The sequence below is a fragment of the Balaenoptera ricei genome, unplaced genomic scaffold, assembly GCF_028023285.1.
Source record: "Balaenoptera ricei isolate mBalRic1 unplaced genomic scaffold, mBalRic1.hap2 scaffold_149, whole genome shotgun sequence".
NCBI lineage: Eukaryota > Metazoa > Chordata > Mammalia > Artiodactyla > Balaenopteridae > Balaenoptera > Balaenoptera ricei.
The window spans coordinates 25,305-48,662 of NW_026777452.1; the positions used below are offsets into that span (position 1 = coordinate 25,305).

The 23,358-nt window shown below is 66.5% G+C and overlaps 23 pseudogenes; all 23 read left to right on the forward strand.

Annotated features, from left to right (window-relative positions):
* The first annotated feature begins 662 nt into the window (after positions 1 to 662).
* Positions 663 to 781, forward strand: LOC132358263 (5S ribosomal RNA; annotated as a pseudogene).
* Positions 782 to 1,690: 909 nt separating this feature from the next.
* On the forward strand, positions 1,691 to 1,809 carry LOC132358567 (5S ribosomal RNA; annotated as a pseudogene).
* A 911-nt stretch (positions 1,810 to 2,720) lies between these two features.
* Positions 2,721 to 2,839, forward strand: LOC132358372 (5S ribosomal RNA; annotated as a pseudogene).
* An 896-nt stretch (positions 2,840 to 3,735) lies between these two features.
* Positions 3,736 to 3,854, forward strand: LOC132358274 (5S ribosomal RNA; annotated as a pseudogene).
* Positions 3,855 to 4,763: 909 nt separating this feature from the next.
* LOC132358568 (5S ribosomal RNA) lies at positions 4,764 to 4,882 on the forward strand (annotated as a pseudogene).
* A 911-nt stretch (positions 4,883 to 5,793) lies between these two features.
* Positions 5,794 to 5,912, forward strand: LOC132358373 (5S ribosomal RNA; annotated as a pseudogene).
* An 896-nt stretch (positions 5,913 to 6,808) lies between these two features.
* LOC132358285 (5S ribosomal RNA) lies at positions 6,809 to 6,927 on the forward strand (annotated as a pseudogene).
* Positions 6,928 to 7,837: 910 nt separating this feature from the next.
* Positions 7,838 to 7,956, forward strand: LOC132358375 (5S ribosomal RNA; annotated as a pseudogene).
* Positions 7,957 to 8,852: 896 nt separating this feature from the next.
* On the forward strand, positions 8,853 to 8,971 carry LOC132358296 (5S ribosomal RNA; annotated as a pseudogene).
* A 909-nt stretch (positions 8,972 to 9,880) lies between these two features.
* On the forward strand, positions 9,881 to 9,999 carry LOC132358569 (5S ribosomal RNA; annotated as a pseudogene).
* Positions 10,000 to 10,910: 911 nt separating this feature from the next.
* On the forward strand, positions 10,911 to 11,029 carry LOC132358376 (5S ribosomal RNA; annotated as a pseudogene).
* Positions 11,030 to 11,925: 896 nt separating this feature from the next.
* LOC132358307 (5S ribosomal RNA) lies at positions 11,926 to 12,044 on the forward strand (annotated as a pseudogene).
* A 909-nt stretch (positions 12,045 to 12,953) lies between these two features.
* LOC132358570 (5S ribosomal RNA) lies at positions 12,954 to 13,072 on the forward strand (annotated as a pseudogene).
* Positions 13,073 to 13,983: 911 nt separating this feature from the next.
* Positions 13,984 to 14,102, forward strand: LOC132358377 (5S ribosomal RNA; annotated as a pseudogene).
* An 896-nt stretch (positions 14,103 to 14,998) lies between these two features.
* On the forward strand, positions 14,999 to 15,117 carry LOC132358318 (5S ribosomal RNA; annotated as a pseudogene).
* A 909-nt stretch (positions 15,118 to 16,026) lies between these two features.
* Positions 16,027 to 16,145, forward strand: LOC132358573 (5S ribosomal RNA; annotated as a pseudogene).
* Positions 16,146 to 17,056: 911 nt separating this feature from the next.
* On the forward strand, positions 17,057 to 17,175 carry LOC132358539 (5S ribosomal RNA; annotated as a pseudogene).
* An 896-nt stretch (positions 17,176 to 18,071) lies between these two features.
* Positions 18,072 to 18,190, forward strand: LOC132358329 (5S ribosomal RNA; annotated as a pseudogene).
* Positions 18,191 to 19,099: 909 nt separating this feature from the next.
* LOC132358574 (5S ribosomal RNA) lies at positions 19,100 to 19,218 on the forward strand (annotated as a pseudogene).
* Positions 19,219 to 20,129: 911 nt separating this feature from the next.
* On the forward strand, positions 20,130 to 20,248 carry LOC132358540 (5S ribosomal RNA; annotated as a pseudogene).
* Positions 20,249 to 21,144: 896 nt separating this feature from the next.
* On the forward strand, positions 21,145 to 21,263 carry LOC132358341 (5S ribosomal RNA; annotated as a pseudogene).
* A 909-nt stretch (positions 21,264 to 22,172) lies between these two features.
* Positions 22,173 to 22,291, forward strand: LOC132358575 (5S ribosomal RNA; annotated as a pseudogene).
* A 911-nt stretch (positions 22,292 to 23,202) lies between these two features.
* Positions 23,203 to 23,321, forward strand: LOC132358378 (5S ribosomal RNA; annotated as a pseudogene).
* Positions 23,322 to 23,358: the final 37 nt, after the last annotated feature.

The following is a 23,358-nucleotide window of genomic DNA, read 5'->3' on the forward strand; positions in this document are numbered from 1 at the left end:
GTGAGGCACGCGAAGCCCTCGACCTACAACTGGCCGTCCCCACCAGCGCGCATCCACGCCGCAGCCACCTAATTGCCCGTGTGTCTCTATACAGCTCCCTCCGGAAAAAGCCCACCCTCTGCCGTTTCGCTACGGCTGGAGGCAGGAGCGGGGTCGTGGGCCGTGACTGGTTCTCCAGGTCGGCTGACCTCCAGGCATCGGAACTGTGCTTGGCGGGTGGCGTGGCTGAAAGGGTAGTTTGCTGGGGCTAAGAGGCCGTGGCAGCCCAACGGTGGATCCCAGTGGCTTTGGGCCAACTGCCGTCGAGCAGGAAGGCCGGCCCGGCCATGGCTGGGCTGCTCCTAGAACTGCGAGGGTGGACAGGTTGTGTAATGCCCAAGGGACAGCAGGCCACTGGCCCTTAAGCCTCTGAGGCCACGTCCTTGTGAGCGTCGAGCGGGATCTGAGGTGGAGCGTCAAGCGCCTACGGGTCCGGAGGTTCCCGCCCGAACAGGGCTGCAAGGTCGCCCAAGACTCTGCCACCTCCGGGTCCCCGAGGCCTCCTGTCGCCTGCCTGGGCAGGCAGCAGGGCCGTGCAGCAGAGGGCTGGTCGCCGGACTGGTGGTAATTCGCCAGCACCAGCTAAGCTGAGCCTCAAGAGTCACCCCGTGGCCCCCGCTGCCTTCTACGGCCATACCACCCTAAACGCACCCCATCTCGTCTGACCTCGGAAGCTAAGCAGGGTCGGGTCTGTTTACTACCTGGATGGGAGACCACCTGGGAATACTAGGTGCTGTAGTATTTTTTGCCCCCCGATCTGCCTTTTCTTGTCATCGCCGGTGCTCAAGGCTTCCGCTGCTCCCGCCGGGCACTGCTGCAGGCCTCATCTACTCAGGCCTCTCGCAACACAGCGTGCGCCAGAGGGGGCCCACCCAGCCGGTCTGGGTGGACATGCCGCCAGAAGGCGGCCCTGGAAGGCAGCCGCACCCCAGCCTCTCCCGGGGTGGCTGGCCCGGACCCAGACTCCGCTGCAGGCCCGGGTGAAGATCGTGAGGCCCGCGAGGCCCTCGACCTGCCCGTGGCCAACCCAACCAGCGCCCATCTGCGCCGCAGCCACCTGTCTGCCTCTGTGTCTCTCCACAGCTCCCTCCGGAAAAAGCCCACCCTCCGCTGTTTCGCCATGGCCGGGGGCGGGAGCGGGGTCCTGGGCCGGTCCGGTTCTCCGGGCCAGCCGGCCACCATGCGCTGGGAACTGTGCTCAGCGGGTGGCGTGTGGGCAAGGGTGGCCTTGCTGGGTCCAAGGGGCCGTGCCGCATCAATGGTGGCTCCCAGTGGCTTTGGGCTAACTGCCTTCAGGCAGGAGGGCCAGCCCGGCCGCGGCTGGACTGCACCTAGCACTGCGTGGGTGGACAGGGTGGGGAATGCCCAAGGGACCGTGGACCACGGACCCTTAAGCCTTCAGAGCCACGTCTTTGTGAGCGTCGAGCGGGATCTGGGGCGGTTCGCCATGCGCCTATGTGCCTGGATGTTCCCGCCAGAACTGAGCTGCTAGAGCGTCCAAGACTCCACCACACCCGGACCCCGAAGCCTGCTATCGCCTGCCTGGGCGGGCCGCAGGGCCGTGCTGCAGAGGGCTGGTCGCCGGACTGGCGGTAATTTGCCAGCACCAGGTAAGCTGAGCCTCAAGAGGCACCCCGTGGGCCCCGCTGCCTTCTATGGCCATACCACCCTATACGCACCCCATCTCGTCTGATTTCCGAAGCTAAGCAGGGTCGGGTCTGTTTACTACCTGGATGGGAGACCACCTGGGAATACTAGGTGCTGTAGTATTTTTTGCCCCCCGATTGCCCTTTTCTTGTAGTGGCCGGTACTCAAGGCTTCCTCTGCCCCCGCCGGGCACTGCTGCAGGCCTCATCTACTCAGGCCTCTCCCGACACAGCGTGCGCCGGAGGGGGCCATCCCCGCCGGTCTGGCTGGACATGCCCCCAGAAGGCGGCCCTGGAAGGCAACCGCACGCCAGCCGCTGCCGGGGTGGCTGGCCCGGACCCAGACACCGCCGCAGGCCCGGGTGAAGATCGTGAGGCCCGCGAGGCCCTCGACCTGCACCTGGCCGACCACACCAGCGCCCCTCCACGCCGCAGCCACCCGTCTGCCCGTGTGTCTCTCCACAGCTCCCTCCGGAAAAAGCCCACACTCCACTCTTTCACCACGGCCGGGGGCGGGAGTGGGGTCGTGGGCCGGGAATGGTTCTCCGGGCCGGCCGGTCACCGGGTGCAGGGAACTTTGCTCAGCATTTGGCGGAGGGGCAAGGGTGGCCTTGCTGGGTCTAAGGGGTCTTGCCGACTCAATGGTGCCTCCCAGTGGCTTCAGGCCAACTGCCGTCGGGCAGGAGGGCCAGCCTGGCCGCGGCCGGGCTTCACCTAGAACTGTGTGGGCAGACAGGGTGGCGAATGCCCAAAGGACCGTGGGCCACGGGCCCTTAAGCCCCCGGGGCCACGTCCTTGTGGGCGTCAAGCGGGATCTGGGGCAGAGGGCCAAGCTCCTATGGGCCTGGAGGGTCCCGCCTGACCTGAGCTGCGAGGTCTCCCACGAGTCCGCCAATCCCGGGTGCCCGAGGCCTCCTGTCGCCTGCCTTGGTGGGCGGGCTGGGCCGTGCCGGAGAGGGTTGGCTGCCGGGCTGTCGGCAAGCCCCAGCACCAGGGAAGCTAAGCCTCAAGAGGCACCCCGTGGCCCCCGCAGCCTTCTACCGCCATACCACCCTGAACGCGCCCGATATCGTCTGATCCTGGAAGCTAAGCAGGGTCGGGCCTGCTTAGTACTTGGATGGGAGACCACATGGGAATACCAGGTGCTGTAGGCTTTTTTGCCTCCCACTATAAATTCTCCTTTAGGCGCCCACGGCTGATGCCGCCTCCGCCTCTGCAGGCCTCACCTCCTCAGGGCCCTCCCAACACAGCGTGCTCTGGAGGGGGCGCTCCCCGCAGGTCTGGATGGAAATGCGGCCAGAAGGCGGCCCTGGAAGATAGCCATAAACCAGCCGCTCCCGTGGTGGCTGGCCCGCAGCCAGACTGCGCCGCACGCCCAGGTGAAGGCCGTGAGGCACGCGAAGCCCTCGACCTACAACTGGCCGTCCCCACCAGCGCGCATCCACGCCGCAGCCACCTAATTGCCCGTGTGTCTCTATACAGCTCCCTCCGGAAAAAGCCCACCCTCTGCCGTTTCGCTACGGCTGGAGGCAGGAGCGGGGTCGTGGGCCGTGACTGGTTCTCCAGGTCGGCTGACCTCCAGGCATCGGAACTGTGCTTGGCGGGTGGCGTGGCTGAAAGGGTAGTTTGCTGGGGCTAAGAGGCCGTGGCAGCCCAACGGTGGATCCCAGTGGCTTTGGGCCAACTGCCGTCGAGCAGGAAGGCCGGCCCGGCCATGGCTGGGCTGCTCCTAGAACTGCGAGGGTGGACAGGTTGTGTAATGCCCAAGGGACAGCAGGCCACTGGCCCTTAAGCCTCTGAGGCCACGTCCTTGTAAGCGTCGAGCGGGATCTGAGGTGGAGCGTCAAGCGCCTACGGGTCCGGAGGTTCCCGCCCGAACAGGGCTGCAAGGTCGCCCAAGACTCTGCCACCTCCGGGTCCCCGAGGCCTCCTGTCGCCTGCCTGGGCAGGCAGCAGGGCCGTGCAGCAGAGGGCTGGTCGCCGGACTGGTGGTAATTCGCCAGCACCAGCTAAGCTGAGCCTCAAGAGTCACCCCGTGGCCCCCGCTGCCTTCTACGGCCATACCACCCTAAACGCACCCCATCTCGTCTGACCTCGGAAGCTAAGCAGGGTCGGGTCTGTTTACTACCTGGATGGGAGACCACCTGGGAATACTAGGTGCTGTAGTATTTTTTGCCCCCCGATCTGCCTTTTCTTGTCATCGCCGGTGCTCAAGGCTTCCGCTGCTCCCGCCGGGCACTGCTGCAGGCCTCATCTACTCAGGCCTCTCGCAACACAGCGTGCGCCAGAGGGGGCCCACCCAGCCGGTCTGGGTGGACATGCCGCCAGAAGGCGGCCCTGGAAGGCAGCCGCACCCCAGCCTCTCCCGGGGTGGCTGGCCCGGACCCAGACTCCGCTGCAGGCCCGGGTGAAGATCGTGAGGCCCGCGAGGCCCTCGACCTGCCCGTGGCCAACCCAACCAGCGCCCATCTGCGCCGCAGCCACCTGTCTGCCTCTGTGTCTCTCCACAGCTCCCTCCGGAAAAAGCCCACCCTCCGCTGTTTCGCCATGGCCGGGGGCGGGAGCGGGGTCCTGGGCCGGTCCGGTTCTCCGGGCCAGCCGGCCACCATGCGCTGGGAACTGTGCTCAGCGGGTGGCGTGTGGGCAAGGGTGGCCTTGCTGGGTCCAAGGGGCCGTGCCGCATCAATGGTGGCTCCCAGTGGCTTTGGGCTAACTGCCTTCAGGCAGGAGGGCCAGCCCGGCCGCGGCTGGACTGCACCTAGCACTGCGTGGGTGGACAGGGTGGGGAATGCCCAAGGGACCGTGGACCACGGACCCTTAAGCCTTCAGAGCCACGTCTTTGTGAGCGTCGAGCGGGATCTGGGGCGGTTCGCCATGCGCCTATGTGCCTGGATGTTCCCGCCAGAACTGAGCTGCTAGAGCGTCCAAGACTCCACCACACCCGGACCCCGAAGCCTGCTATCGCCTGCCTGGGCGGGCCGCAGGGCCGTGCTGCAGAGGGCTGGTCGCCGGACTGGCGGTAATTTGCCAGCACCAGGTAAGCTGAGCCTCAAGAGGCACCCCGTGGGCCCCGCTGCCTTCTATGGCCATACCACCCTATACGCACCCCATCTCGTCTGATTTCCGAAGCTAAGCAGGGTCGGGTCTGTTTACTACCTGGATGGGAGACCACCTGGGAATACTAGGTGCTGTAGTATTTTTTGCCCCCCGATTGCCCTTTTCTTGTAGTGGCCGGTACTCAAGGCTTCCTCTGCCCCCGCCGGGCACTGCTGCAGGCCTCATCTACTCAGGCCTCTCCCGACACAGCGTGCGCCGGAGGGGGCCATCCCCGCCGGTCTGGCTGGACATGCCCCCAGAAGGCGGCCCTGGAAGGCAACCGCACGCCAGCCGCTGCCGGGGTGGCTGGCCCGGACCCAGACACCGCCGCAGGCCCGGGTGAAGATCGTGAGGCCCGCGAGGCCCTCGACCTGCACCTGGCCGACCACACCAGCGCCCCTCCACGCCGCAGCCACCCGTCTGCCCGTGTGTCTCTCCACAGCTCCCTCCGGAAAAAGCCCACACTCCACTCTTTCACCACGGCCGGGGGCGGGAGTGGGGTCGTGGGCCGGGAATGGTTCTCCGGGCCGGCCGGTCACCGGGTGCAGGGAACTTTGCTCAGCATTTGGCGGAGGGGCAAGGGTGGCCTTGCTGGGTCTAAGGGGTCTTGCCGACTCAATGGTGCCTCCCAGTGGCTTCAGGCCAACTGCCGTCGGGCAGGAGGGCCAGCCTGGCCGCGGCCGGGCTTCACCTAGAACTGTGTGGGCAGACAGGGTGGCGAATGCCCAAAGGACCGTGGGCCACGGGCCCTTAAGCCCCCGGGGCCACGTCCTTGTGGGCGTCAAGCGGGATCTGGGGCAGAGGGCCAAGCTCCTATGGGCCTGGAGGGTCCCGCCTGACCTGAGCTGCGAGGTCTCCCACGAGTCCGCCAATCCCGGGTGCCCGAGGCCTCCTGTCGCCTGCCTTGGTGGGCGGGCTGGGCCGTGCCGGAGAGGGTTGGCTGCCGGGCTGTCGGCAAGCCCCAGCACCAGGGAAGCTAAGCCTCAAGAGGCACCCCGTGGCCCCCGCAGCCTTCTACCGCCATACCACCCTGAACGCGCCCGATATCGTCTGATCCTGGAAGCTAAGCAGGGTCGGGCCTGCTTAGTACTTGGATGGGAGACCACATGGGAATACCAGGTGCTGTAGGCTTTTTTGCCTCCCACTATAAATTCTCCTTTAGGCGCCCACGGCTGATGCCGCCTCCGCCTCTGCAGGCCTCACCTCCTCAGGGCCCTCCCAACACAGCGTGCTCTGGAGGGGGCGCTCCCCGCAGGTCTGGATGGAAATGCGGCCAGAAGGCGGCCCTGGAAGATAGCCATAAACCAGCCGCTCCCGTGGTGGCTGGCCCGCAGCCAGACTGCGCCGCACGCCCAGGTGAAGGCCGTGAGGCACGCGAAGCCCTCGACCTACAACTGGCCGTCCCCACCAGCGCGCATCCACGCCGCAGCCACCTAATTGCCCGTGTGTCTCTATACAGCTCCCTCCGGAAAAAGCCCACCCTCTGCCGTTTCGCTACGGCTGGAGGCAGGAGCGGGGTCGTGGGCCGTGACTGGTTCTCCAGGTCGGCTGACCTCCAGGCATCGGAACTGTGCTTGGCGGGTGGCGTGGCTGAAAGGGTAGTTTGCTGGGGCTAAGAGGCCGTGGCAGCCCAACGGTGGATCCCAGTGGCTTTGGGCCAACTGCCGTCGAGCAGGAAGGCCGGCCCGGCCATGGCTGGGCTGCTCCTAGAACTGCGAGGGTGGACAGGTTGTGTAATGCCCAAGGGACAGCAGGCCACTGGCCCTTAAGCCTCTGAGGCCACGTCCTTGTGAGCGTCGAGCGGGATCTGAGGTGGAGCGTCAAGCGCCTACGGGTCCGGAGGTTCCCGCCCGAACAGGGCTGCAAGGTCGCCCAAGACTCTGCCACCTCCGGGTCCCCGAGGCCTCCTGTCGCCTGCCTGGGCAGGCAGCAGGGCCGTGCAGCAGAGGGCTGGTCGCCGGACTGGTGGTAATTCGCCAGCACCAGCTAAGCTGAGCCTCAAGAGTCACCCCGTGGCCCCCGCTGCCTTCTACGGCCATACCACCCTAAACGCACCCCATCTCGTCTGACCTCGGAAGCTAAGCAGGGTCGGGTCTGTTTACTACCTGGATGGGAGACCACCTGGGAATACTAGGTGCTGTAGTATTTTTTGCCCCCCGATCTGCCTTTTCTTGTCATCGCCGGTGCTCAAGGCTTCCGCTGCTCCCGCCGGGCACTGCTGCAGGCCTCATCTACTCAGGCCTCTCGCAACACAGCGTGCGCCAGAGGGGGCCCACCCAGCCGGTCTGGGTGGACATGCCGCCAGAAGGCGGCCCTGGAAGGCAGCCGCACCCCAGCCTCTCCCGGGGTGGCTGGCCCGGACCCAGACTCCGCTGCAGGCCCGGGTGAAGATCGTGAGGCCCGCGAGGCCCTCGACCTGCCCGTGGCCAACCCAACCAGCGCCCATCTGCGCCGCAGCCACCTGTCTGCCTCTGTGTCTCTCCACAGCTCCCTCCGGAAAAAGCCCACCCTCCGCTGTTTCGCCATGGCCGGGGGCGGGAGCGGGGTCCTGGGCCGGTCCGGTTCTCCGGGCCAGCCGGCCACCATGCGCTGGGAACTGTGCTCAGCGGGTGGCGTGTGGGCAAGGGTGGCCTTGCTGGGTCCAAGGGGCCGTGCCGCATCAATGGTGGCTCCCAGTGGCTTTGGGCTAACTGCCTTCAGGCAGGAGGGCCAGCCCGGCCGCGGCTGGACTGCACCTAGCACTGCGTGGGTGGACAGGGTGGGGAATGCCCAAGGGACCGTGGACCACGGGCCCTTAAGCCCCCGGGGCCACGTCCTTGTGGGCGTCAAGCGGGATCTGGGGCAGAGGGCCAAGCTCCTATGGGCCTGGAGGGTCCCGCCTGACCTGAGCTGCGAGGTCTCCCACGAGTCCGCCAATCCCGGGTGCCCGAGGCCTCCTGTCGCCTGCCTTGGTGGGCGGGCTGGGCCGTGCCGGAGAGGGTTGGCTGCCGGGCTGTCGGCAAGCCCCAGCACCAGGGAAGCTAAGCCTCAAGAGGCACCCCGTGGCCCCCGCAGCCTTCTACCGCCATACCACCCTGAACGCGCCCGATATCGTCTGATCCTGGAAGCTAAGCAGGGTCGGGCCTGCTTAGTACTTGGATGGGAGACCACATGGGAATACCAGGTGCTGTAGGCTTTTTTGCCTCCCACTATAAATTCTCCTTTAGGCGCCCACGGCTGATGCCGCCTCCGCCTCTGCAGGCCTCACCTCCTCAGGGCCCTCCCAACACAGCGTGCTCTGGAGGGGGCGCTCCCCGCAGGTCTGGATGGAAATGCGGCCAGAAGGCGGCCCTGGAAGATAGCCATAAACCAGCCGCTCCCGTGGTGGCTGGCCCGCAGCCAGACTGCGCCGCACGCCCAGGTGAAGGCCGTGAGGCACGCGAAGCCCTCGACCTACAACTGGCCGTCCCCACCAGCGCGCATCCACGCCGCAGCCACCTAATTGCCCGTGTGTCTCTATACAGCTCCCTCCGGAAAAAGCCCACCCTCTGCCGTTTCGCTACGGCTGGAGGCAGGAGCGGGGTCGTGGGCCGTGACTGGTTCTCCAGGTCGGCTGACCTCCAGGCATCGGAACTGTGCTTGGCGGGTGGCGTGGCTGAAAGGGTAGTTTGCTGGGGCTAAGAGGCCGTGGCAGCCCAACGGTGGATCCCAGTGGCTTTGGGCCAACTGCCGTCGAGCAGGAAGGCCGGCCCGGCCATGGCTGGGCTGCTCCTAGAACTGCGAGGGTGGACAGGTTGTGTAATGCCCAAGGGACAGCAGGCCACTGGCCCTTAAGCCTCTGAGGCCACGTCCTTGTGAGCGTCGAGCGGGATCTGAGGTGGAGCGTCAAGCGCCTACGGGTCCGGAGGTTCCCGCCCGAACAGGGCTGCAAGGTCGCCCAAGACTCTGCCACCTCCGGGTCCCCGAGGCCTCCTGTCGCCTGCCTGGGCAGGCAGCAGGGCCGTGCAGCAGAGGGCTGGTCGCCGGACTGGTGGTAATTCGCCAGCACCAGCTAAGCTGAGCCTCAAGAGTCACCCCGTGGCCCCCGCTGCCTTCTACGGCCATACCACCCTAAACGCACCCCATCTCGTCTGACCTCGGAAGCTAAGCAGGGTCGGGTCTGTTTACTACCTGGATGGGAGACCACCTGGGAATACTAGGTGCTGTAGTATTTTTTGCCCCCCGATCTGCCTTTTCTTGTCATCGCCGGTGCTCAAGGCTTCCGCTGCTCCCGCCGGGCACTGCTGCAGGCCTCATCTACTCAGGCCTCTCGCAACACAGCGTGCGCCAGAGGGGGCCCACCCAGCCGGTCTGGGTGGACATGCCGCCAGAAGGCGGCCCTGGAAGGCAGCCGCACCCCAGCCTCTCCCGGGGTGGCTGGCCCGGACCCAGACTCCGCTGCAGGCCCGGGTGAAGATCGTGAGGCCCGCGAGGCCCTCGACCTGCCCGTGGCCAACCCAACCAGCGCCCATCTGCGCCGCAGCCACCTGTCTGCCTCTGTGTCTCTCCACAGCTCCCTCCGGAAAAAGCCCACCCTCCGCTGTTTCGCCATGGCCGGGGGCGGGAGCGGGGTCCTGGGCCGGTCCGGTTCTCCGGGCCAGCCGGCCACCATGCGCTGGGAACTGTGCTCAGCGGGTGGCGTGTGGGCAAGGGTGGCCTTGCTGGGTCCAAGGGGCCGTGCCGCATCAATGGTGGCTCCCAGTGGCTTTGGGCTAACTGCCTTCAGGCAGGAGGGCCAGCCCGGCCGCGGCTGGACTGCACCTAGCACTGCGTGGGTGGACAGGGTGGGGAATGCCCAAGGGACCGTGGACCACGGACCCTTAAGCCTTCAGAGCCACGTCTTTGTGAGCGTCGAGCGGGATCTGGGGCGGTTCGCCATGCGCCTATGTGCCTGGATGTTCCCGCCAGAACTGAGCTGCTAGAGCGTCCAAGACTCCACCACACCCGGACCCCGAAGCCTGCTATCGCCTGCCTGGGCGGGCCGCAGGGCCGTGCTGCAGAGGGCTGGTCGCCGGACTGGCGGTAATTTGCCAGCACCAGGTAAGCTGAGCCTCAAGAGGCACCCCGTGGGCCCCGCTGCCTTCTATGGCCATACCACCCTATACGCACCCCATCTCGTCTGATTTCCGAAGCTAAGCAGGGTCGGGTCTGTTTACTACCTGGATGGGAGACCACCTGGGAATACTAGGTGCTGTAGTATTTTTTGCCCCCCGATTGCCCTTTTCTTGTAGTGGCCGGTACTCAAGGCTTCCTCTGCCCCCGCCGGGCACTGCTGCAGGCCTCATCTACTCAGGCCTCTCCCGACACAGCGTGCGCCGGAGGGGGCCATCCCCGCCGGTCTGGCTGGACATGCCCCCAGAAGGCGGCCCTGGAAGGCAACCGCACGCCAGCCGCTGCCGGGGTGGCTGGCCCGGACCCAGACACCGCCGCAGGCCCGGGTGAAGATCGTGAGGCCCGCGAGGCCCTCGACCTGCACCTGGCCGACCACACCAGCGCCCCTCCACGCCGCAGCCACCCGTCTGCCCGTGTGTCTCTCCACAGCTCCCTCCGGAAAAAGCCCACACTCCACTCTTTCACCACGGCCGGGGGCGGGAGTGGGGTCGTGGGCCGGGAATGGTTCTCCGGGCCGGCCGGTCACCGGGTGCAGGGAACTTTGCTCAGCATTTGGCGGAGGGGCAAGGGTGGCCTTGCTGGGTCTAAGGGGTCTTGCCGACTCAATGGTGCCTCCCAGTGGCTTCAGGCCAACTGCCGTCGGGCAGGAGGGCCAGCCTGGCCGCGGCCGGGCTTCACCTAGAACTGTGTGGGCAGACAGGGTGGCGAATGCCCAAAGGACCGTGGGCCACGGGCCCTTAAGCCCCCGGGGCCACGTCCTTGTGGGCGTCAAGCGGGATCTGGGGCAGAGGGCCAAGCTCCTATGGGCCTGGAGGGTCCCGCCTGACCTGAGCTGCGAGGTCTCCCACGAGTCCGCCAATCCCGGGTGCCCGAGGCCTCCTGTCGCCTGCCTTGGTGGGCGGGCTGGGCCGTGCCGGAGAGGGTTGGCTGCCGGGCTGTCGGCAAGCCCCAGCACCAGGGAAGCTAAGCCTCAAGAGGCACCCCGTGGCCCCCGCAGCCTTCTACCGCCATACCACCCTGAACGCGCCCGATATCGTCTGATCCTGGAAGCTAAGCAGGGTCGGGCCTGCTTAGTACTTGGATGGGAGACCACATGGGAATACCAGGTGCTGTAGGCTTTTTTGCCTCCCACTATAAATTCTCCTTTAGGCGCCCACGGCTGATGCCGCCTCCGCCTCTGCAGGCCTCACCTCCTCAGGGCCCTCCCAACACAGCGTGCTCTGGAGGGGGCGCTCCCCGCAGGTCTGGATGGAAATGCGGCCAGAAGGCGGCCCTGGAAGATAGCCATAAACCAGCCGCTCCCGTGGTGGCTGGCCCGCAGCCAGACTGCGCCGCACGCCCAGGTGAAGGCCGTGAGGCACGCGAAGCCCTCGACCTACAACTGGCCGTCCCCACCAGCGCGCATCCACGCCGCAGCCACCTAATTGCCCGTGTGTCTCTATACAGCTCCCTCCGGAAAAAGCCCACCCTCTGCCGTTTCGCTACGGCTGGAGGCAGGAGCGGGGTCGTGGGCCGTGACTGGTTCTCCAGGTCGGCTGACCTCCAGGCATCGGAACTGTGCTTGGCGGGTGGCGTGGCTGAAAGGGTAGTTTGCTGGGGCTAAGAGGCCGTGGCAGCCCAACGGTGGATCCCAGTGGCTTTGGGCCAACTGCCGTCGAGCAGGAAGGCCGGCCCGGCCATGGCTGGGCTGCTCCTAGAACTGCGAGGGTGGACAGGTTGTGTAATGCCCAAGGGACAGCAGGCCACTGGCCCTTAAGCCTCTGAGGCCACGTCCTTGTGAGCGTCGAGCGGGATCTGAGGTGGAGCGTCAAGCGCCTACGGGTCCGGAGGTTCCCGCCCGAACAGGGCTGCAAGGTCGCCCAAGACTCTGCCACCTCCGGGTCCCCGAGGCCTCCTGTCGCCTGCCTGGGCAGGCAGCAGGGCCGTGCAGCAGAGGGCTGGTCGCCGGACTGGTGGTAATTCGCCAGCACCAGCTAAGCTGAGCCTCAAGAGTCACCCCGTGGCCCCCGCTGCCTTCTACGGCCATACCACCCTAAACGCACCCCATCTCGTCTGACCTCGGAAGCTAAGCAGGGTCGGGTCTGTTTACTACCTGGATGGGAGACCACCTGGGAATACTAGGTGCTGTAGTATTTTTTGCCCCCCGATCTGCCTTTTCTTGTCATCGCCGGTGCTCAAGGCTTCCGCTGCTCCCGCCGGGCACTGCTGCAGGCCTCATCTACTCAGGCCTCTCGCAACACAGCGTGCGCCAGAGGGGGCCCACCCAGCCGGTCTGGGTGGACATGCCGCCAGAAGGCGGCCCTGGAAGGCAGCCGCACCCCAGCCTCTCCCGGGGTGGCTGGCCCGGACCCAGACTCCGCTGCAGGCCCGGGTGAAGATCGTGAGGCCCGCGAGGCCCTCGACCTGCCCGTGGCCAACCCAACCAGCGCCCATCTGCGCCGCAGCCACCTGTCTGCCTCTGTGTCTCTCCACAGCTCCCTCCGGAAAAAGCCCACCCTCCGCTGTTTCGCCATGGCCGGGGGCGGGAGCGGGGTCCTGGGCCGGTCCGGTTCTCCGGGCCAGCCGGCCACCATGCGCTGGGAACTGTGCTCAGCGGGTGGCGTGTGGGCAAGGGTGGCCTTGCTGGGTCCAAGGGGCCGTGCCGCATCAATGGTGGCTCCCAGTGGCTTTGGGCTAACTGCCTTCAGGCAGGAGGGCCAGCCCGGCCGCGGCTGGACTGCACCTAGCACTGCGTGGGTGGACAGGGTGGGGAATGCCCAAGGGACCGTGGACCACGGACCCTTAAGCCTTCAGAGCCACGTCTTTGTGAGCGTCGAGCGGGATCTGGGGCGGTTCGCCATGCGCCTATGTGCCTGGATGTTCCCGCCAGAACTGAGCTGCTAGAGCGTCCAAGACTCCACCACACCCGGACCCCGAAGCCTGCTATCGCCTGCCTGGGCGGGCCGCAGGGCCGTGCTGCAGAGGGCTGGTCGCCGGACTGGCGGTAATTTGCCAGCACCAGGTAAGCTGAGCCTCAAGAGGCACCCCGTGGGCCCCGCTGCCTTCTATGGCCATACCACCCTATACGCACCCCATCTCGTCTGATTTCCGAAGCTAAGCAGGGTCGGGTCTGTTTACTACCTGGATGGGAGACCACCTGGGAATACTAGGTGCTGTAGTATTTTTTGCCCCCCGATTGCCCTTTTCTTGTAGTGGCCGGTACTCAAGGCTTCCTCTGCCCCCGCCGGGCACTGCTGCAGGCCTCATCTACTCAGGCCTCTCCCGACACAGCGTGCGCCGGAGGGGGCCATCCCCGCCGGTCTGGCTGGACATGCCCCCAGAAGGCGGCCCTGGAAGGCAACCGCACGCCAGCCGCTGCCGGGGTGGCTGGCCCGGACCCAGACACCGCCGCAGGCCCGGGTGAAGATCGTGAGGCCCGCGAGGCCCTCGACCTGCACCTGGCCGACCACACCAGCGCCCCTCCACGCCGCAGCCACCCGTCTGCCCGTGTGTCTCTCCACAGCTCCCTCCGGAAAAAGCCCACACTCCACTCTTTCACCACGGCCGGGGGCGGGAGTGGGGTCGTGGGCCGGGAATGGTTCTCCGGGCCGGCCGGTCACCGGGTGCAGGGAACTTTGCTCAGCATTTGGCGGAGGGGCAAGGGTGGCCTTGCTGGGTCTAAGGGGTCTTGCCGACTCAATGGTGCCACCCAGTGGCTTCAGGCCAACTGCCGTCGGGCAGGAGGGCCAGCCTGGCCGCGGCCGGGCTTCACCTAGAACTGTGTGGGCAGACAGGGTGGCGAATGCCCAAAGGACCGTGGGCCACGGGCCCTTAAGCCCCCGGGGCCACGTCCTTGTGGGCGTCAAGCGGGATCTGGGGCAGAGGGCCAAGCTCCTATGGGCCTGGAGGGTCCCGCCTGACCTGAGCTGCGAGGTCTCCCACGAGTCCGCCAATCCCGGGTGCCCGAGGCCTCCTGTCGCCTGCCTTGGTGGGCGGGCTGGGCCGTGCCGGAGAGGGTTGGCTGCCGGGCTGTCGGCAAGCCCCAGCACCAGGGAAGCTAAGCCTCAAGAGGCACCCCGTGGCCCCCGCAGCCTTCTACCGCCATACCACCCTGAACGCGCCCGATATCGTCTGATCCTGGAAGCTAAGCAGGGTCGGGCCTGCTTAGTACTTGGATGGGAGACCACATGGGAATACCAGGTGCTGTAGGCTTTTTTGCCTCCCACTATAAATTCTCCTTTAGGCGCCCACGGCTGATGCCGCCTCCGCCTCTGCAGGCCTCACCTCCTCAGGGCCCTCCCAACACAGCGTGCTCTGGAGGGGGCGCTCCCCGCAGGTCTGGATGGAAATGCGGCCAGAAGGCGGCCCTGGAAGATAGCCATAAACCAGCCGCTCCCGTGGTGGCTGGCCCGCAGCCAGACTGCGCCGCACGCCCAGGTGAAGGCCGTGAGGCACGCGAAGCCCTCGACCTACAACTGGCCGTCCCCACCAGCGCGCATCCACGCCGCAGCCACCTAATTGCCCGTGTGTCTCTATACAGCTCCCTCCGGAAAAAGCCCACCCTCTGCCGTTTCGCTACGGCTGGAGGCAGGAGCGGGGTCGTGGGCCGTGACTGGTTCTCCAGGTCGGCTGACCTCCAGGCATCGGAACTGTGCTTGGCGGGTGGCGTGGCTGAAAGGGTAGTTTGCTGGGGCTAAGAGGCCGTGGCAGCCCAACGGTGGATCCCAGTGGCTTTGGGCCAACTGCCGTCGAGCAGGAAGGCCGGCCCGGCCATGGCTGGGCTGCTCCTAGAACTGCGAGGGTGGACAGGTTGTGTAATGCCCAAGGGACAGCAGGCCACTGGCCCTTAAGCCTCTGAGGCCACGTCCTTGTGAGCGTCGAGCGGGATCTGAGGTGGAGCGTCAAGCGCCTACGGGTCCGGAGGTTCCCGCCCGAACAGGGCTGCAAGGTCGCCCAAGACTCTGCCACCTCCGGGTCCCCGAGGCCTCCTGTCGCCTGCCTGGGCAGGCAGCAGGGCCGTGCAGCAGAGGGCTGGTCGCCGGACTGGTGGTAATTCGCCAGCACCAGCTAAGCTGAGCCTCAAGAGTCACCCCGTGGCCCCCGCTGCCTTCTACGGCCATACCACCCTAAACGCACCCCATCTCGTCTGACCTCGGAAGCTAAGCAGGGTCGGGTCTGTTTACTACCTGGATGGGAGACCACCTGGGAATACTAGGTGCTGTAGTATTTTTTGCCCCCCGATCTGCCTTTTCTTGTCATCGCCAGTGCTCAAGGCTTCCGCTGCTCCCGCCGGGCACTGCTGCAGGCCTCATCTACTCAGGCCTCTCGCAACACAGCGTGCGCCAGAGGGGGCCCACCCAGCCGGTCTGGGTGGACATGCCGCCAGAAGGCGGCCCTGGAAGGCAGCCGCACCCCAGCCTCTCCCGGGGTGGCTGGCCCGGACCCAGACTCCGCTGCAGGCCCGGGTGAAGATCGTGAGGCCCGCGAGGCCCTCGACCTGCCCGTGGCCAACCCAACCAGCGCCCATCTGCGCCGCAGCCACCTGTCTGCCTCTGTGTCTCTCCACAGCTCCCTCCGGAAAAAGCCCACCCTCCGCTGTTTCGCCATGGCCGGGGGCGGGAGCGGGGTCCTGGGCCGGTCCGGTTCTCCGGGCCAGCCGGCCACCATGCGCTGGGAACTGTGCTCAGCGGGTGGCGTGTGGGCAAGGGTGGCCTTGCTGGGTCCAAGGGGCCGTGCCGCATCAATGGTGGCTCCCAGTGGCTTTGGGCTAACTGCCTTCAGGCAGGAGGGCCAGCCCGGCCGCGGCTGGACTGCACCTAGCACTGCGTGGGTGGACAGGGTGGGGAATGCCCAAGGGACCGTGGACCACGGACCCTTAAGCCTTCAGAGCCACGTCTTTGTGAGCGTCGAGCGGGATCTGGGGCGGTTCGCCATGCGCCTATGTGCCTGGATGTTCCCGCCAGAACTGAGCTGCTAGAGCGTCCAAGACTCCACCACACCCGGACCCCGAAGCCTGCTATCGCCTGCCTGGGCGGGCCGCAGGGCCGTGCTGCAGAGGGCTGGTCGCCGGACTGGCGGTAATTTGCCAGCACCAGGTAAGCTGAGCCTCAAGAGGCACCCCGTGGGCCCCGCTGCCTTCTATGGCCATACCACCCTATACGCACCCCATCTCGTCTGATTTCCGAAGCTAAGCAGGGTCGGGTCTGTTTACTACCTGGATGGGAGACCACCTGGGAATACTAGGTGCTGTAGTATTTTTTGCCCCCCGATTGCCCTTTTCTTGTAGTGGCCGGTACTCAAGGCTTCCTCTGCCCCCGCCGGGCACTGCTGCAGGCCTCATCTACTCAGGCCTCTCCCGACACAGCGTGCGCCGGAGGGGGCCATCCCCGCCGGTCTGGCTGGACATGCCCCCAGAAGGCGGCCCTGGAAGGCAACCGCACGCCAGCCGCTGCCGGGGTGGCTGGCCCGGACCCAGACACCGCCGCAGGCCCGGGTGAAGATCGTGAGGCCCGCGAGGCCCTCGACCTGCACCTGGCCGACCACACCAGCGCCCCTCCACGCCGCAGCCACCCGTCTGCCCGTGTGTCTCTCCACAGCTCCCTCCGGAAAAAGCCCACACTCCACTCTTTCACCACGGCCGGGGGCGGGAGTGGGGTCGTGGGCCGGGAATGGTTCTCCGGGCCGGCCGGTCACCGGGTGCAGGGAACTTTGCTCAGCATTTGGCGGAGGGGCAAGGGTGGCCTTGCTGGGTCTAAGGGGTCTTGCCGACTCAATGGTGCCTCCCAGTGGCTTCAGGCCAACTGCCGTCGGGCAGGAGGGCCAGCCTGGCCGCGGCCGGGCTTCACCTAGAACTGTGTGGGCAGACAGGGTGGCGAATGCCCAAAGGACCGTGGGCCACGGGCCCTTAAGCCCCCGGGGCCACGTCCTTGTGGGCGTCAAGCGGGATCTGGGGCAGAGGGCCAAGCTCCTATGGGCCTGGAGGGTCCCGCCTGACCTGAGCTGCGAGGTCTCCCACGAGTCCGCCAATCCCGGGTGCCCGAGGCCTCCTGTTGCCTGCCTTGGTGGGCGGGCTGGGCCGTGCCGGAGAGGGTTGGCTGCCGGGCTGTCGGCAAGCCCCAGCACCAGGGAAGCTAAGCCTCAAGAGGCACCCCGTGGCCCCCGCAGCCTTCTACCGCCATACCACCCTGAACGCGCCCGATATCGTCTGATCCTGGAAGCTAAGCAGGGTCGGGCCTGCTTAGTACTTGGATGGGAGACCACATGGAAATACCAGGTGCTGTAGGCTTTTTTGCCTCCCACTATAAATTCTCCTTTAGGCGCCCACGGCTGATGCCGCCTCCGCCTCTGCAGGCCTCACCTCCTCAGGGCCCTCCCAACACAGCGTGCTCTGGAGGGGGCGCTCCCCGCAGGTCTGGATGGAAATGCGGCCAGAAGGCGGCCCTGGAAGATAGCCATAAACCAGCCGCTCCCGTGGTGGCTGGCCCGCAGCCAGACTGCGCCGCACGCCCAGCTGAAGGCCGTGAGGCAGGCGACGCCCTCGACCTACAACTGGCCGTCCCCACCAGCGCGCATCCACGCCGCAGCCACCTAATTGCCCGTGTGTCTCTATACAGCTCCCTCCGGAAAAAGCCCACCCTCTGCCGTTTCGCTACGGCTGGAGGCAGGAGCGGGGTCGTGGGCCGTGACTGGTTCTCCAGGTCGGCTGACCTCCAGGCATCGGAACTGTGCTTGGCGGGTGGCGTGGCTGAAAGGGTAGTTTGCTGGGGCTAAGAGGCCGTGGCAGCCCAACGGTGGATCCCAGTGGCTTTGGGCCAACTGCCGTCGAGCAGGAAGGCCGGCCCGGCCATGGCTGGGCTGCTCCTAGAACTGCGAGGGTGGACAGGTTGTGTAATGCCCAAGGGACAGCAGGCCACTGGCCCTTAAGCCTCTGAGGCCACGTCCTTGTGAGCGTCGAGCGGGATCTGAGGTGGAGCGTCAAGCGCCTACGGGTCCGGAGGTTCCCGCCCGAACAGGGTTGCAAGGTCGCCCAAGACTCTGCCACCTCCGGGTCCCTGAGGCCTCCTGTCGCCTGCCTGGGCAGGCAGCAGGGCCGTGCAGCAGAGGGCTGGTCGCCGGACTGGTGGTAATTCGCCAGCACCAGCTAAGCTGAGCCTCAAGAGTCACCCCGTGGCCCCTGCTGCCTTCTACGGCCATACCACCCTAAACGCACCCCATCTCGTCTGACCTCGGAAGCTAAGCAGGGTCGGGTCTGTTTACTACCTGGATGGGAGACCACCTGGGAATACTAGGTGCTGTAGTATTTTTTGCCCCCCGATCTGCCTTTTCTTGTCATCGCCGGTGCTCAAGGCTTCCGCTGCTCCCGCCGGGCACTGCTGCAGGCCTCATCTACTCAGGCCTCTCGCAACACAGCGTGCGCCAGAGGGGGCCCACCCAGCCGGTCTGGGTGGACATGCCGCCAGAAGGCGGCCCTGGAAGGCAGCCGCACCCCAGCCTCTCCCGGGGTGGCTGGCCCGGACCCAGACTCCGCTGCAGGCCCGGGTGAAGATCGTGAGGCCCGCGAGGCCCTCGACCTGCCCGTGGCCAACCCAACCAGCGCCCATCTGCGCCGCAGCCACCTGTCTGCCTCTGTGTCTCTCCACAGCTCCCTCCGGAAAAAGCCCACCCTCCGCTGTTTCGCCATGGCCGGGGGCGGGAGCGGGGTCCTGGGCCGGTCCGGTTCTCCGGGCCAGCCGGCCACCATGCGCTGGGAACTGTGCTCAGCGGGTGGCGTGTGGGCAAGGGTGGCCTTGCTGGGTCCAAGGGGCCGTGCCGCATCAATGGTGGCTCCCAGTGGCTTTGGGCTAACTGCCTTCAGGCAGGAGGGCCAGCCCGGCCGCGGCTGGACTGCACCTAGCACTGCGTGGGTGGACAGGGTGGGGAATGCCCAAGGGACCGTGGACCACGGACCCTTAAGCCTTCAGAGCCACGTCTTTGTGAGCGTCGAGCGGGATCTGGGGCGGTTCGCCATGCGCCTATGTGCCTGGATGTTCCCGCCAGAACTGAGCTGCTAGAGCGTCCAAGACTCCACCACACCCGGACCCCGAAGCCTGCTATCGCCTGCCTGGGCGGGCCGCAGGGCCGTGCTGCAGAGGGCTGGTCGCCGGACTGGCGGTAATTTGCCAGCACCAGGTAAGCTGAGCCTCAAGAGGCACCCCGTGGGCCCCGCTGCCTTCTATGGCCATACCACCCTATACGCACCCCATCTCGTCTGATTTCCGAAGCTAAGCAGGGTCGGGTCTGTTTACTACCTGGATGGGAGACCACCTGGGAATACTAGGTGCTGTAGTATTTTTTGCCCCCCGATTGCCCTTTTCTTGTAGTGGCCGGTACTCAAGGCTTCCTCTGCCCCCGCCGGGCACTGCTGCAGGCCTCATCTACTCAGGCCTCTCCCGACACAGCGTGCGCCGGAGGGGGCCATCCCCGCCGGTCTGGCTGGACATGCCCCCAGAAGGCGGCCCTGGAAGGCAACCGCACGCCAGCCGCTGCCGGGGTGGCTGGCCCGGACCCAGACACCGCCGCAGGCCCGGGTGAAGATCGTGAGGCCCGCGAGGCCCTCGACCTGCACCTGGCCGACCACACCAGCGCCCCTCCACGCCGCAGCCACCCGTCTGCCCGTGTGTCTCTCCACAGCTCCCTCCGGAAAAAGCCCACACTCCACTCTTTCACCACGGCCGGGGGCGGGAGTGGGGTCGTGGGCCGGGAATGGTTCTCCGGGCCGGCCGGTCACCGGGTGCAGGGAACTTTGCTCAGCATTTGGCGGAGGGGCAAGGGTGGCCTTGCTGGGTCTAAGGGGTCTTGCCGACTCAATGGTGCCTCCCAGTGGCTTCAGGCCAACTGCCGTCGGGCAGGAGGGCCAGCCTGGCCGCGGCCGGGCTTCACCTAGAACTGTGTGGGCAGACAAGGTGGCGAATGCCCAAAGGACCGTGGGCCACGGGCCCTTAAGCCCCCGGGGCCACGTCCTTGTGGGCGTCAAGCGGGATCTGGGGCAGAGGGCCAAGCTCCTATGGGCCTGGAGGGTCCCGCCTGACCTGAGCTGCGAGGTCTCCCACGAGTCCGCCAATCCCGGGTGCCCGAGGCCTCCTGTTGCCTGCCTTGGTGGGCGGGCTGGGCCGTGCCGGAGAGGGTTGGCTGCCGGGCTGTCGGCAAGCCCCAGCACCAGGGAAGCTAAGCCTCAAGAGGCACCCCGTGGCCCCCGCAGCCTTCTACCGCCATACCACCCTGAACGCGCCCGATATCGTCTGATCCTGGAAGCTAAGCAGGGTCGGGCCTGCTTAGTACTTGGATGGGAGACCACATGGAAATACCAGGTGCTGTAGGCTTTTTTGCCTCCCACTATAAATTCTCCTTTAGGCGCCCACGGCTGATGCCGCCTCCGCCTCTGCAGGCCTCACCTCCTCAGGGCCCTCCCAACACAGCGTGCTCTGGAGGGGGCGCTCCCCGCAGGTCTGGATGGAAATGCGGCCAGAAGGCGGCCCTGGAAGATAGCCATAAACCAGCCGCTCCCGTGGTGGCTGGCCCGCAGCCAGACTGCGCCGCACGCCCAGCTGAAGGCCGTGAGGCAGGCGACGCCCTCGACCTACAACTGGCCGTCCCCACCAGCGCGCATCCACGCCGCAGCCACCTAATTGCCCGTGTGTCTCTATACAGCTCCCTCCAGAAAAAGCCCACCCTCTGCCGTTTCGCTACGGCTGGAGGCAGGAGCGGAGTCGTGGGCCGTGACTGGTTCTCCAGGTCGGCTGACCTCCAGGCATCGGAACTGTGCTTGGCGGGTGGCGTGGCTGAAAGGGTAGTTTGCTGGGGCTAAGAGGCCGTGGCAGCCCAACGGTGGATCCCAGTGGCTTTGGGCCAACTGCCGTCGAGCAGGAAGGCCGGCCCGGCCATGGCTGGGCTGCTCCTAGAACTGCGAGGGTGGACAGGTTGTGTAATGCCCAAGGGACAGCAGGCCACTGGCCCTTAAGCCTCTGAGGCCACGTCCTTGTGAGCGTCGAGCGGGATCTGAGGTGGAGCGTCAAGCGCCTACGGGTCCGGAGGTTCCCGCCCGAACAGGGTTGCAAGGTCGCCCAAGACTCTGCCACCTCCGGGTCCCTGAGGCCTCCTGTCGCCTGCCTGGGCAGGCAGCAGGGCCGTGCAGCAGAGGGCTGGTCGCCGGACTGGTGGTAATTCGCCAGCACCAGCTAAGCTGAGCCTCAAGAGTCACCCCGTGGCCCCTGCTGCCTTCTACGGCCATACCACCCTAAACGCACCCCATCTCGTCTGACCTCGGAAGCTAAGCAGGGTCGGGTCTGTTTACTACCTGGATGGGAGACCACCTGGGAATACTAGGTGCTGTAGTATTTTTTGCCCCCCGATCTGCCTTTTCTTGTCATCGCCGGTGCTCAAGGCTTCCGCTGCTCCCGCCGGGCACTGCTGCAGGCCTCATCTACTCAGGCCTCTCGCAACACAGCGTGCGCCAGAGGGGGCCCACCCAGCCGGTCTGGGTGGACATGCCGCCAGAAGGCGGCCCTGGAAGGCAGCCGCACCCCAGCCTCTCCCGGGGTGGCTGGCCCGGACCCAGACTCCGCTGCAGGCCCGGGTGAAGATCGTGAGGCCCGTGAGGCCCTCGACCTGCCCGTGGCCAACCCAACCAGCGCCCATCTGCGCCGCAGCCACCTGTCTGCCTCTGTGTCTCTCCACAGCTCCCTCCGGAAAAAGCCCACCCTCCGCTGTTTCGCCATGGCCGGGGGCGGGAGCGGGGTCCTGGGCCGGTCCGGTTCTCCGGGCCAGCCGGCCACCATGCGCTGGGAACTGTGCTCAGCGGGTGGCGTGTGGGCAAGGGTGGCCTTGCTGGGTCCAAGGGGCCGTGCCGCATCAATGGTGGCTCCCAGTGGCTTTGGGCTAACTGCCTTCAGGCAGGAGGGCCAGCCCGGCCGCGGCTGGACTGCACCTAGCACTGCGTGGGTGGACAGGGTGGGGAATGCCCAAGGGACCGTGGACCACGGACCCTTAAGCCTTCAGAGCCACGTCTTTGTGAGCGTCGAGCGGGATCTGGGGCGGTTCGCCATGCGCCTATGTGCCTGGATGTTCCCGCCAGAACTGAGCTGCTAGAGCGTCCAAGACTCCACCACACCCGGACCCCGAAGCCTGCTATCGCCTGCCTGGGCGGGCCGCAGGGCCGTGCTGCAGAGGGCTGGTCGCCGGACTGGCGGTAATTTGCCAGCACCAGGTAAGCTGAGCCTCAAGAGGCACCCCGTGGGCCCCGCTGCCTTCTATGGCCATACCACCCTATACGCACCCCATCTCGTCTGATTTCCGAAGCTAAGCAGGGTCGGGTCTGTTTACTACCTGGATGGGAGACCACCTGGGAATACTAGGTGCTGTAGTATTTTTTGCCCCCCGATTGCCCTTTTCTTGTAGTGGCCGGTACTCAAGGCTTCCTCTGCCCCCGCCGGGCACTGCTGCAGGCCTCATCTACTCAGGCCTCTCCCGACACAGCGTGCGCCGGAGGGGGCCATCCCCGCCGGTCTGGCTGGACATGCCCCCAGAAGGCGGCCCTGGAAGGCAACCGCACGCCAGCCGCTGCCGGGGTGGCTGGCCCGGACCCAGACACCGCCGCAGGCCCGGGTGAAGATCGTGAGGCCCGCGAGGCCCTCGACCTGCACCTGGCCGACCACACCAGCGCCCCTCCACGCCGCAGCCACCCGTCTGCCCGTGTGTCTCTCCACAGCTCCCTCCGGAAAAAGCCCACACTCCACTCTTTCACCACGGCCGGGGGCGGGAGTGGGGTCGTGGGCCGGGAATGGTTCTCCGGGCCGGCCGGTCACCGGGTGCAGGGAACTTTGCTCAGCATTTGGCGGAGGGGCAAGGGTGGCCTTGCTGGGTCTAAGGGGTCTTGCCGACTCAATGGTGCCTCCCAGTGGCTTCAGGCCAACTGCCGTCGGGCAGGAGGGCCAGCCTGGCCGCGGCCGGGCTTCACCTAGAACTGTGTGGGCAGACAGGGTGGCGAATGCCCAAAGGACCGTGGGCCACGGGCCCTTAAGCCCCCGGGGCCACGTCCTTGTGGGCGTCAAGCGGGATCTGGGGCAGAGGGCCAAGCTCCTATGGGCCTGGAGGGTCCCGCCTGACCTGAGCTGCGAGGTCTCCCACGAGTCCGCCAATCCCGGGTGCCCGAGGCCTCCTGTCGCCTGCCTTGGTGGGCGGGCTGGGCCGTGCCGGAGAGGGTTGGCTGCCGGGCTGTCGGCAAGCCCCAGCACCAGGGAAGCTAAGCCTCAAGAGGCACCCCGTGGCCCCCGCAGCCTTCTACCGCCATACCACCCTGAACGCGCCCGATATCGTCTGATCCTGGAAGCTAAGCAGGGTCGGGCCTGCTTAGTACTTGGATGGGAGACCACATGGGAATACCAGGTGCTGTAGGCTTTTTTGCCTCCCACTATAAATTCTCCTTTAGGCGCCC